This window comes from Bombus fervidus, chromosome 7 (assembly GCF_041682495.2).
Source record: "Bombus fervidus isolate BK054 chromosome 7, iyBomFerv1, whole genome shotgun sequence".
Taxonomy (NCBI): domain Eukaryota; kingdom Metazoa; phylum Arthropoda; class Insecta; order Hymenoptera; family Apidae; genus Bombus; species Bombus fervidus.
In genome coordinates, this window is record NC_091523.1 from 4,868,987 (window position 1) to 4,882,478 (window position 13,492).

At 33.9% G+C, this 13,492-nt stretch overlaps 1 protein-coding gene and 1 long non-coding RNA gene across 2 annotated transcripts in view; one reads left to right on the plus strand and one right to left on the minus strand.

The window, feature by feature from the left end:
* The window catches only part of Igl (IQ calmodulin-binding domain containing protein igloo), a 90,243-nt gene that overhangs the window by 21,606 nt on the left and 55,145 nt on the right, over nucleotides 1-13,492 (plus strand). The window lies entirely within an intron of this gene.
* Nucleotides 1,943-11,462, minus strand: LOC139988664 (uncharacterized). Its single transcript, XR_011800180.1, has 4 exons — nucleotides 10,835-11,462; nucleotides 10,578-10,750; nucleotides 4,726-4,950; nucleotides 1,943-4,454 (listed from the first exon to the last, which is right to left on the minus strand). It is a non-coding gene; the product is annotated as an uncharacterized lncRNA (long non-coding RNA).

A 13,492-nucleotide genomic window follows, 5' to 3' on the forward strand; every position in this document is an offset into this window, starting at 1 on the left:
CGATAAGAAAGAATGATAGTGTATAATGAAGTCGCGAGAATGTGATGGATGACTAATTACTTGTCAGCTCGAGTCATGCAATTCTTTTTTCATGGAATTTCTTTCCCTGAATCAGATGTAGACGAGCTTTATAGTACTTAGAGATGAAAGACCATTTTTCTTTTGTTAATAAGTGCGCGCTCCTTTTCTTTAACGACAATAGTTCATTCATCTAAATGGTAACAATCTTTTTCAGTTTCAATGAGTTCGGTTTTTTTTCTAACATACATAATGTACCGAGCTTCGTCCTTCCGTGTCACAACTTAACATTTTCTTTAAACGCAAGTTTCGCAGACTTTTCCCAGTAATGGGAAATATTCTTTTTGCTGATATTCTTGCGCAACCTTCATTTATTATCCGATGTAATTAATCTGTCTAGAACTGGATTGGTTTCGAGAAGATGGACTGGAGCGAATTCTTATTCGATCGACTTAATTCTTTTGTGACAATTTCTGCGACCAGGAAAATAGCATAAATCATTTTATGAGGTTAATCTAATCGGGAGGCTGAAGATCTATAATTCGAGATAATTATAGATAAAGGCCAGACAATCGTAACAAAGTTTTACAAAAATATCGATAAATTTTTTTAAACTAATAGTTTCGTACAAAGGCTTTATCGTAACAGACCGTAGTAGTTAGGGTAGGTTAAGAATTGAAACAGCATCTTGTGTCATAAGATGTGTAATATAAATATTGAGGCATACAGATTATTTTTAAACGAACTGTATAATTTTTTCACGATTTTGTGGTAATGTTAATCGTGCATGCGTAACGAATATGGAGAGAAGAGTTGCACGTTCTTTTAACTCTACCAAGGCATTAAATTGCCTTAGCATTTAAATGAAAATACCGAGGCCTGTATGAAAATCAGCATTTCTTCCTCGCTTAGATATTCATAAACGGGCCTATTCGAGACAGTTTGTTTTAATATTTGTTCATTATCTTCCTTTGGAAGCATGCATCAACGTTTCCTAATTGCGTTTATTCCTAGCTCGAAGCAACCGCACGATAGGTCTTGAAAACGAATGCGTAGGCTGCGATTATTTTACATTCAAAAAGTATTTATTATTATTTCTTCTTTATTGGAAGCATTTAAGAGGAGCTTTCTTTTAAAAACGAAATGATGAAATAAAATGATGAAATGATATTTGATTTAAATATTACAAATGGTTTTCAAATGACAAATTTTATGACTGACTGACTAGTTTCATCTTCCAGTTGTCGTAAGTTGACGTAATTGTAGAGTGATATTTCCGGGTATGATTAAATCCAGTTAGAATTGATATACACATACATAGAAATGATATTGTGAAATAAAAAGATGACGCATGATTAATCATCTATCAATGTTTTATATAACGACCAAATCTGTTGCAGTTGGGAAAATAAACGTTTGACATGTTGTTTATTAGTTATTTCGTTGTTTATAAATATAAAAAAAGAGGTATAAAGAGAAATGGCGAATATTACGTTATTTATATTTTGCAGTTTAATTGAAACATCAGATAAACATTTCATTATTTTTAGCCATATTTACTGCTAATACCCATACCATGGATTTGTGTAATATCTCGGTAATGAACTAATGCGAAATTTTTAAAGTTGCGACAAAATTATACAGATGGCTGCTGATAAGTAGTAGAACCCATGCGTGGTCGGACTTTGCAAATTTCTGTCTAACTTTTGTGAACAGTTCCAAATTGTTTCATTGTGATTGGTGGGTATCAGTGAAGTAAAATATCTCTCTCTTTCTCTCCCTCCCTACCTCCAACACACACACACACGCGCGCGCGCGCGCGCGCGCCAAAAGAAAATAACAAAAGACGGAGGCAATTAAAAAAATTTCACTTCGCGAGAGGAATGCGAAGGTTAAGTCTCGCCAAACGTCACGGAATTTAAAAAAAGGTGCATATTACCGAGACGTTTATTAAATTTTTGAAATAATTTTTTCGTGTTGTTTATTAAGAATTTTAACAAGGAGAATACTTCATTGTTGAAGAGTTACACGTAATACTCATACGACAATTGCCATTCTTGATTTTTTTCTATCTTGTGTAAGAAGAGTATAGAACTTTATTATTATATTTGCTATAATATTTACCATTATTACGATTAGTAAGTTAATAAAAATATTTAAATAGTACATGTAAATTAAATATATATAAAAATCAAAAAAATACGTGGTTAAACGAACGCTGTATCACTCGAAGTAGTACACACACCACAAAAGTATTCAAGGCTAAAGGATTAACAAATCGATTTTTTGTTTCTTTTACGCCCACTAAAAAGCAAAAATACCGATCTTGATATCACTAGCAGATAACCAATGTACGAACACCATGTCGATTAAAAAATAGCGAAGAGGATAGAATATGAAATGAAAAAGGAATTGACACTTTTTCAACTCTGTATCGGATAACTAAAAATGTGAATACCACAAAACGGGTCAATCACAGATCTTCTTACTCAATACGTGAAAATAACCTCACAAGTAGAATAGGTACGTGATATTGTCACTGCTCTAATATAAAGGCGCAAACGGTATGTTTCTGAGACTTGGCTTTGTGAAGTACAAGAACCGACGAGTGCTGCTTGTTGGTAAGGTCGTGCAAGCTCTGTGCCACGTGCCATTATCGAAAGCTCACCCCTCTTCTCTGTTTTATCGGCTGCAGCTACAAGTTCGCCACACATGCGATAATTTTATAGAGCGTTCGTGAATTTTGGACAGGTGGCGACAAAAATCTGTCGACTTGTATAGAGCTTTCGGAAAACAGCGAGTGCTGGAAAAATCGCAGCTTAAAATAATTATACACTTTATCGACGAGATTCTTGTTGGTCCTCGAACACGTATCCGCTGCTATTCCATCTTTAATTGGACTCTCTGGGCTCGTTTGTCTGTTCTTCTTGACGGAAATCCAGCCGACTCGTAGAATTTAATTTCAACAAATTTATTCAGTTACGTGACTCAATTTTTAACATTGCCTTTAATAGCTCCTTTTTTTACTCTTTCTAAGAGGGGACCTGATAAGACCAACTTTTCTATCAAATGGATCGACCTATTGACCTATATTTCGAATAATTTTTGGTTCTTATAGATACCGATCCTCTCGTTTGTATTTATTTGTATTTAATTCTATCATTTTGACAAACCAGTTAGAATGTTTTCTTGGTACTCGTTATTATTCGCATTACTCGTATTACTTGTCGATACAAATTTCACGAGCTCGAATTCACCAAGATTCTAAGAAAACTTGTTGAAGAAATATAATAAATTTATTTAAAAAATTTACAGGAATATTTACGAAAATTTATTATATATAGAGTAGAGAAAAAGTAAGATAAATTTAACAATAAATGAATTAATAGCAAAGTAAATATCTCAATACATTTAACATTTTCTTTTCAACCATTTTTCTTTTCAAACTTTGCTCTTAACAATTATTCAATATCTTCCAAAGCCTTCTTCGAGTATAAATAGTTGCAAATTCAGCATTTCATTAAAACAGTTCGCATGGACGTATAATGATTAATCGATTTCTCTTGCAAGTCGACTACCTGAAATTCCATGTAGTGGGCATATAGCAACTAAACGCGACCACATCGTCGCCAGCAACATTTCGGCTAATAGCTTTCAGCTGTATAAGTTGTAAGCTACGTGATATTTCTAGTTAGGAGGTTCTATGGATTCTGAATTTGATCGATGATTAATTTAACCAAGTCATGTTATCGTTTGCTATTGTTTATGATCTAGTCCTAAAAAATCTAGTTTTAAAGCCCATTGGTTTCGTTCAATGTTAATTCCAGGAAAAGTAAGTTCTCTTATTCATTTAAGAATTATGTTTATTTTATAACGTAGAACTTGTGTGAAATATAGAATTGTCTGTCATTTGTAGAATTCTTTCATATATTTGCAATAGTATTAAAATAAGATTTTCTCAGATGAATGATTTGGTTACTCGTATCATTTATCACAACTATTTTATGAGAGATAACTATTAAAATATGGTTTTTTTTTGTTACATGAAGAATTATTTTAGTATTCGGTTAATCACTGCAGAAAGTTTATTTGCAATTTTCTTTTGCGAGCTTTTAATTCGACGTGCAATTTCCTTGTGCACTTCCATGAACTGCGAATGTGTAGAATAGGTGTGATTAGGTACTGCCTCCATAAAAAGTAGGTCACATAGAACTTGTAAGATCTGGTTTCAAACAATTTAGCATTATTTTGACTTATAATGCAGTGTCTATTACATACTGTTGTAAAATAATTACATTTTCAATTATTCGAATAGTATTAATGAGGTTCGATTTTATTTGTCAAGAATAATTATCTTTAAAAGATATCTTCTATTGTTCGTGTTATTTGGACGCCTTTCCATATCATATATACACAATATCTTTTCACCCCTCAAACTGTAAAAAAGAACATTTTTGAAATGATATTTCAAACTACCTCGTAATCTGACAAACGTAAAGTAAATAAGAAATGTGAACAGGAATAAAAAAAGTTCTACACAGAGTAATATAAAAATCCCTTTAAAACTAACTGGTCTGGAATACAGTTAAGAAACACGATTTATTACACATGGAATATAAGTTGATAGAATCCGTTAAAAAACGATAGACTAACGATAAAGTAATGTACCTCATAGAATACGTGATATTTAAACAAAAGTGATCTTACCATGCGTTTAATAATATTTTTTTTGGTGTAAATATGCGGGGCTGCATCCACGCAGACACGTTCCTGTAGTCGGCTCACAGAGACTGCGTGGCGTTCCGCGCAGGGTCCCGCTGTTATAAAAGGAACCGCCGGCACCTCGAATACGCCAGTTGTACGTTGAATCAGGTAACTCACGTTCGCGAAGGTGAGGGTGATCGCGTTTTCCCGTCAGGTGAGTCCTGCACACTGTACAACGAGTTTAAATCTTTAGAGGAGGGCGGCAGCGAACGTTCTTTTCTCACGAACCCCGTACGCGGCGTATAGTCCAAAGGAGAAAATAGTTACGACATCGTGACACGCGAGGCGGGCTTAATTTCTACGCAGTGAACCGTTCTTTCGAAAATTAGGTGAAAATCAAAGGGAGAAATACTTGTTTCTAAAACAGATTTCAGATATTATTGGTATGGTTTGTAGAATGGAAATTTGTTTACTAGAAAGGATTTTAAACATTTTTGGGCAGTTGTTCGCTCTTCTATTTAAGAGTTTTAATTGAAGCGTTTTTTTCTTTCACACAAAATTTGATATCATTAGAATAGTTTTCAATTTTAATAGAATGGGATCGATTAATTTATTTCATGACAAATGATATTGGGAATAAAGGAATAGCTCTTTTGCTATGAAAATAAAGTGTAGTAGCGAGAAGAAATCTTCTAAAAAGGTTGAAAAAATCATAAGCCATTTTTTTAGCTTTAGCTCGGAGCGAAGAACACAATTTCACGCGCTTGAAAAGTTTTGTGAAACTACTAGTGGAGGTATTCTTCTCTATAAAATTTGGCAAAATCAGGAGAAAAATTTAAAGGATATTAGTACTATCCTTGAGCGAGATATTATACTTTTTTAAAGGACGAAAATACGAATTTTACAGATCCCTGTCTCGAAACCATAATACCTTTTAAAAAAGAATTGTTTTTGACATAAAATGCAATATTTGAGTAATAAATTTCCTATAACCTTGTATTATTTTTTACGTTGTTTTTCTAACTTATTTTTATTCGACACATATTTTTTCGAGATGTAGAAACAATTGTTCCTGTCGTATCTTTTAATTCAGATTATTGTCCAGAATTTTTAATTCGGATTTTTATTACATTTTTTAAATTAAAAATTATGCAACTTTATATTCATTTATCAGTCGAAAAAATAAAAATTTAGTTGTAAGAAATCTCCCGAACAACATGCTGTACGGTATATTTGATGAAAAATGTCACCAAAAATCGATCATAGTAACCATCTATAAATAGAAGCATAAAATATGAATAAAACATTCTTTCCACTAAAAAGCTTTTAAAACATCCTTTGTAAGAAAATATCTTCAAACACGTTTCTCGGATCCGCATTTCCTCCAAATTGATACCTGAAAACGAAACTCTCTTCTTTCTTCGATTCGAACGATGATCTTCATTTGTTTTTTCCATTGAGCTCTATGGACTATTGAGAAACGCGCGTTTACAGTTGCGGAGAAAAGAATCGATAATGATCGCGCCTAATTCAATAAGCAAACGGTCGATTGCTGCGATCACAACCGATAATTAATGCAATCGGAAGCAATTTTGCGCGCAATTCCGTTCCCGCTCCCGCGATTTTGTCTTCGGTGGAAGGGCGGAATTGAGGACAAACGAGACAAGGGAACAAACCGAGTTCAAGGGGAAGGGACGAAACTCGGATTCCGGGGGAAAAACAGACACAGAAGCCGGTGTAAGTTGCTAGTCCTTCCGTATAGGGGTTAATAAACAACGTAGAATAGTGGAAGAGTTCGATTTTGTGGAGTGAACGTGGCTACCCCTGTACACCTTCTAACAAAAATTCCGATAAAATCTCTATTTAGGTTCCCGTCGTAAAGTGATCCGAGTGTTTTGTGGTGGTCGATGATGGAACATTCGTTAAACCGCATGTCAAATACTCGTTTCTGTTCATCGCGATAAATTTTATTTTATTTCTACCTTGTATTCGACAAGATCGGACATATTTTATTTTTTCGTATAATTTATATTTTACTATCAAACTTACGATAAAATAGATAGAAGTGTTATTTAGAAAAAAGCAAGAATATAAAACTGTGTATACCGATAAGACGACATTGCGAGTGGAAAGTAAATATACAGTCTAATCGAATAACATGTAAAAGCGGGCATGACGTGATTCCTTGTTTAGAAATAAGGAAAAGATATAGAATCAAATTTTTTCATTTTTGGCATAGTTTGAAAATTTATCAAATATATTTGAATATAATTAATTCTGGAATGGACAGGACCAAATAATCGACAAGAGGTGATTGTACGTGTGAAAGTATAGATGTAGAATAACATATTTTCATAAAAAACATTTTATTTCCGAGAAAAATAGATTTGAAAATTTATCATACGCGTGTACTAAGCCAATTCTTAATTAAACGTGTTCAAACTCTATTTTCTTGAAAATGGAGCCTTAAACGGAAAAATGTTATTTTACATTTTCCATTTATTTTCACACGTACAATTAACCTCCTGTCTATTATTTAATTCTGCTCAGTCCGCCATTAGCCACGTGCAAGTATAGTGATAAATTTTCAAACTAGATATTCTCGAAAACTAACCCAAGAATGAAAAAACTTTATTCTATGTTTTTTCTTATTTTTTTCACAAGGAATTACGTCGTGCTGGCTTTTACGCGTTATTCGGTTAGACCTCGTATAAGATTTTTTTAACTCTATATAAGCGGTTATTTTAAAAAGGTGCAGGTCGCTCTCAAGCAATATGTAGTTTGCTGCGCTAACACGGATAAAAGTCATACTTCCGGACTAAAAATATGAGATCTTGGCTGACCTTGTTTTCGCTTTTTAGAGTGGAGTGGTGTCACAGGATTAAATCTCTGACGATCGATCTGTACCTAATGAAATTTACTACCTCGTATTTCCTTAATGACAACTTACTATCGCGCTATTGTCCGTAAATAATGAATTCCTCGTGCGAAAGAACACAATATTTCAATTTTTAATACAGTTGTAATTATTTCAAGGTACGTAATTACGAAGAATTCGTAAAATAGTTCTACTACAAACACACTTTACAAAATTTTAACGATATATCACTGATACCTTTCTATCTTTTTGCATACAGTCTCTTAAAAACGTCACGAGATTCGATGCAGCAAAGATCTTCCCCTGTAATATAACTTCTGCTGAGACAAACAGGTCTAGTTACCATTATATCTCTTTCTGAAAGCACATCTCCGCTTATCAAACGTTTTTCTCGGTGCATCTAATTCTTTTTAAGCATCCATCAGTTTTACAGTTTTCGTTTTTAATCCTTATACCACACTCTGATACGTAACGCACAAATGTTTTCAGTAAATATTTATCGAGAGCAAACTTACATTCACCGCATCTACGCCAACTCGGTGCAGAAGAAATGTCCTAAATCCCTACGTGTAACATAAAGAGAAACGATACCATGGAAGGTGGAATGTAGAGCAATCTTCGTGGCTCGTGTTGTGGAGGAAAACGATACTTCTAGTTACATCTGGAAATGCGTTGTACGGCTTCGCGTTTCGAACAGATTCTGTCTTTCGATTCTCTCACTCTACCTCACTATAGAGCTTCATCTCTACAATTCGAATTTAGAGCTTTTTGACTCAGTGGAATCGAAGTGAGATTGTGTTAGTTCGTTAGATATTCGAATTGTACGATGTGAATGAATATAATCTACGTATGTATATTGCACGCGAACTATTTCAAATAGAAATGATCATTGTAAATTAAGGTAGTACAAAGCGAGATACAGGGAAAATATGGAACCATGCATCGCCGATTTAACGACTAAGATTATGTGACACTTGTTACTTAGTAGTTAATAAGTGGCAGGTCTTTAAAACGGGAATGGCACAGTTGGTCAAATGATGAAGGTTTTGATTTAAAATATATCTAACTGTTGCTGGGTGATATTATCTACGCTCAGACATTATGATTGGTTATCAATTTTGAATTATGTCAGGATGCAGGTTCTCTCGTTGTTGGGCTAGCCTCAGAGAGCTGATTTTCCGATGGAATTTTGAGGAATGAAATCTAATTTAATGATGGAAATTTTTAATTAGTGGAAGAGGTGATGTGCAAGTTAAGAGTATGGAGAAACAATGGTACACACCAGTACTTATACTTGAAAAACGACAATTTCCAATTGACCTATATTGTTCGTCGTGGTGTCAAACAGTACGTAAGTCAGAATTTTATTTCGCGTCGTCGTCAACTTTAAGGAAACATCGCGTGAGCTATAACTGTGGCACGCGGTGACACGAGCACGCTTATAGCGAATAACACCGACCAAAATATCTGTGTTTGACATGAAATTATTACCGGTAATATTTCCTTCGAAACTTGCCGCTTGATGCATACATCGCTTTGTAAATCAATGTATCTAATAATCAGAACCGTTCGAGAAAAGTCAACGCTCGATGAATAGAAACGTAATCATCCCTACAAGCAAGGAATAATTATCTCCATCGCGTGTGTTCGGCCACATAGATTTTATCGTCGCGAGGAATCTAGCCGACCGAATCTCGTTTCGATGAGCTGACGCGAAATCTGCCAAGATTTCTGTGCGTTTACGTGTTCGTCAGGCCATGAAACGTACCAGCCCGTGTGTAACGCGGAGAACGAGTATGGTGTACGACGTTTTATGTACTTAGTGAAACAGGAGCACGATTATAGGGGTGACTTGAGCGTGAAAAAATAATTAGGAAAGTTCGTAAAAGTATACTTGTGTGACTTTGGCTACGAGCTACGGCTGTTTCCCGTATATCGATGTCTTTCGGTCGAAAACGAGATAGCATGATTAATCGGCGACCGAACGATTGACTTTAGATGTAGATTTAGGTACGAAAATTGGGATTAATCGATTGGAGCAGATGGATCTTGAATTTTGCTAAATCAGCTAGGTCGATTGATCTTCTTAGTCTTTGTTAATGTGCAGAGGATATTGTTTTCGTACTTTTAGCGTGCATTTATATTTAGTTTTCATACTATTTTAGCATGGAAATTTCGTTCGTGTTCAAAAATGGCTATATTTATTATTAGATAGTTGAGCTTACAGATGTATTTTGGAGGTTCAGTTGAGAAAGAAAATTGAACGATAATTTTAACGTAAATAGTTAATTAGATAGTTTGAAAAATAAGATAGTTTGACAAATCGTAGTTTGATCTTTGCTATTAATATAATAAAATTGACTCACACAACGTATTTATTTAGCCTTGATCGTCTTGTCTTGGAATATATATTCAGCAGCGAAAGAGTTAAAAAAAGCGACAATTATCACATACAAATACGACCATCTCAAAGGTAACACAATGTTTCGTTTCTTCCTGGACAATGTCTGAAGGCAACGTCTAAGATAATAGGCATAATATATAGAATAGAATCGCGTGGTTCATGCGAAATAACAACAAGCAAATATACCTAGAACCATGTTGTTTTATAAAATGGGTGATTATACTAACAATAAGTTGCATTATTTTACGAAAATGGCACTTGGAAATGATTTTTAAAATCAGAAAAATTCTGTGCCGAATATTTACTAGACGAATTGTCGTCAACGATCAATATTTTTGATAAAATGAGTGTTTTCTTTTGTAGTTCAATGGATTATATATACATTTGAAATGGATCTTGTTAGATATTGCAAATTTGAAAATACTTTTTGTCGGTTTGGTGTGGTGCATCTTCTAATTGGATTTCGTGTTGAATGCATTTACATTAAATTGGATTTCGCGCAATCGCAACGATGAACACCGAGATAATCTCTAATCTAATTGAACTCGCTAGGTGATTAGTTTATTAACTTACTATAGTAGGTCCAATGAGATCACTTATTTTTCACCTTTCATTTTGTTCGCCTTTAGTCTTTCCTGTTCCTCCCGCTTCTCTCTTTCAATTAAATTCGTCTAAGATGGTTACAAGATGAATTTATATATATTTTACGATTGTTGGTAGTATTATTCAAACTGCCCAATATCATTCTGGAAAGATAACAATTTTATTTAACATTAGCTAATAATGATATAAAAATTAACTTCGTTCGATTTGGCTTTTCCTTTCCTTACTTTTTTCAATTAAAAATTCTACCGCATAATAATTCCTCTGCAATGTCCGTGTCACATTTTATCGCGTTTTTCTATCGGATCACGAAGCTGATAGCGATAATACCGTCGCACTCAATTCCAAGTCCGCGTAAGAAGTTTGATACATCGTGTTTCATTAAGAGCGGACAGGTTGGATCGATTTTCGATCCTCGACTGCGTACACATACAGCTAGGCGTGTTTTCCCTACCCCCAATACTAGTCCCGGTAAAAGATAGGAGAGACCTGACCTGATCGATACACGTGGCTTTGTATAACCGTCCCGGAAATGACGAAGATGTTCCCCGGCATAGCACACCACTTTTGTCCTTGCAGAAAATTACTCTGGGGAATATCGACGAAACTTGGTTGGAATGTTATGCTTCGAGCGTTTGTTAACTTGGTGTCATAGTAACCTAGTAAATCTTATCAGTTTCAGGTTACGAAAATGATGAAAATGACAAAGATCGATCGTTAAATTTTGTTTTATCCATGTGTCGGATACATGCTTCGAAACCTACGAACTCGTCGGAACAAATACACAATTTCCGCCTATCCATTCATAGACTGACAGAAAACTGTTGACACGTTACGAAATGGTTGCGCAAGGCGTGCCGTATGAAGCAGCGAAAATTTCTAAAAGAATATATAGAACGCAGTTGCGCGATTCGTGTCTGGCGACGTTAGATGCGCAGTTGTTCGTCGTGTGCAAAGCTCGTATATCAATAGTGATTACGATCCAAGCCAGCGGAAATATCATTGATTTGTTTTATTTATTCTCGCTGCCGTTTTATCAGATGGACGTACAGACTGTTTAACTCAAGCTCAAAGCGATCAAGCACAGAAATTTGCGAGTTGGGCAGAATGCTTGGAAAGTTTAACACTATTACATATGTAGAGACTCTCTTTTATTCGGATATCTCTTCATTTTCTAAACTGTTAATTAGTTTCACCTCGTTAATTGATTCCTCACACATATTACAAAATACTTCCTCGATTGAATTTTGAACGCGATATATTTCGTTCTAATATCTTTGGTACGTTTCAAATTCTTCGATGTTTCTTTATTGAAAAATTTGTCACAATATATTAAGCATTCTGAGTAATATTACTTCTAGGTTGTATCTGTTACGGTTATATATGTTAATTATAAGTTAGTCTCATCTGGAAATTCCAGGTAAGAAAGCACGAACGGTTACACAGTTCACCGAATTATGTTCAAAGGGTGTATTTATACCGATAAAGACAGCGTCCTAGATTTATGAACGTGTGCTACGTTATTGAGAATATGTCGCTATTATTGATCATTCCTCATTAAAGTAGCTTTGTTGAGACATTCTCCATTTTTAAAAAATTCTTTCCAGCTTCTTATTTTTTAGCGTTTTTCTATATTTAGACAGCGAGAAATACAATCGAACCAAAATATTTCTCATGATATACACGATAGAATTTCTATCTATATTTATTATATATTTATAATATATACATATATTTACTCTTTTACCGAATTTACAGTGTGCACATATGCCTTAATGAAGCGCAATTACATTTTATTCGGATCCTTTTAAAAAAAATTTTTACGATTTTAATAAAGCAAGATGCCATCATAAAATGCCCAATAACCAATATATCTTTATAATCTTTCTTGTACCATATGTCGAACTGTCGAATTTTTACGAACCCACTGATACGTTCCTATGATAACGTAGATCCTGATACCGTCGCGGAAACGATAAAATTATATTCCATAGTTGTAAATTTTTCATTTATTGAAACACAAGTGACAATCCTTCGTTATAGATCTTTATATTTGGACACCTCTTTCAAAAGTGATAAAAATATGCCAATGAAGGGAATCAATTTTAATGAAACTGTTTTATAAGTCGTTTTATGGCAATTATGCCCAGGGTGATGACCAGGCTGCGGATGTGTTTATGTATTTATGAGAAATTTGAAAATCCAAAAAAATCTCTATAGATTTCGTTATTTTACGTTTGTTTATAAAAATACGAATTTACATAAATATAGTTTAGTGTAGTAATAGTATAGTAAATATCCATAGTGTCTAATGGCGTCTCAAATATTTTATCTTACTATCCTCATATGGCATAATGTGATGCGTTTGTCAGCCCGGTTGATATATTGCCATCACCGAATACAAAATTTACCATAAATTTATAATTCATAGGATTTCATACGTAATGTAACTGAATTTCTTAAAATATCAACACTATCACTTAGGATTGGTTAGTCGGTTAAAATAAACTTTTCTTTGTGAATGATTACGTGACGCAATTAAGAACGAAACATGAAATAGCCGCGCAGTTTCTGTTCATGCGATCCGCTTCTATTAAACGTTTCTATTAAAAGTTTTCATTTCTTTCCTATTAAAAAAACTTTTGCTTCTTTTTATTAAATTATTATAATGGTAATTAGTCTAACATTATTGAACGTGGTTGCGATATAGCTTATGGTTAGTTTAAGAATTATAGTAACTGAATTGCGGAGTTTTTTGTAATTTAAAGTATGATATAAGAACCTGTGTAGATATACAGGATATTTTCATAGACATATCTTTAAAATGGTTAACGGCAAATGAAAATGGAAAAAGAAATATTATAAAATAAAGTAAAATATTCATT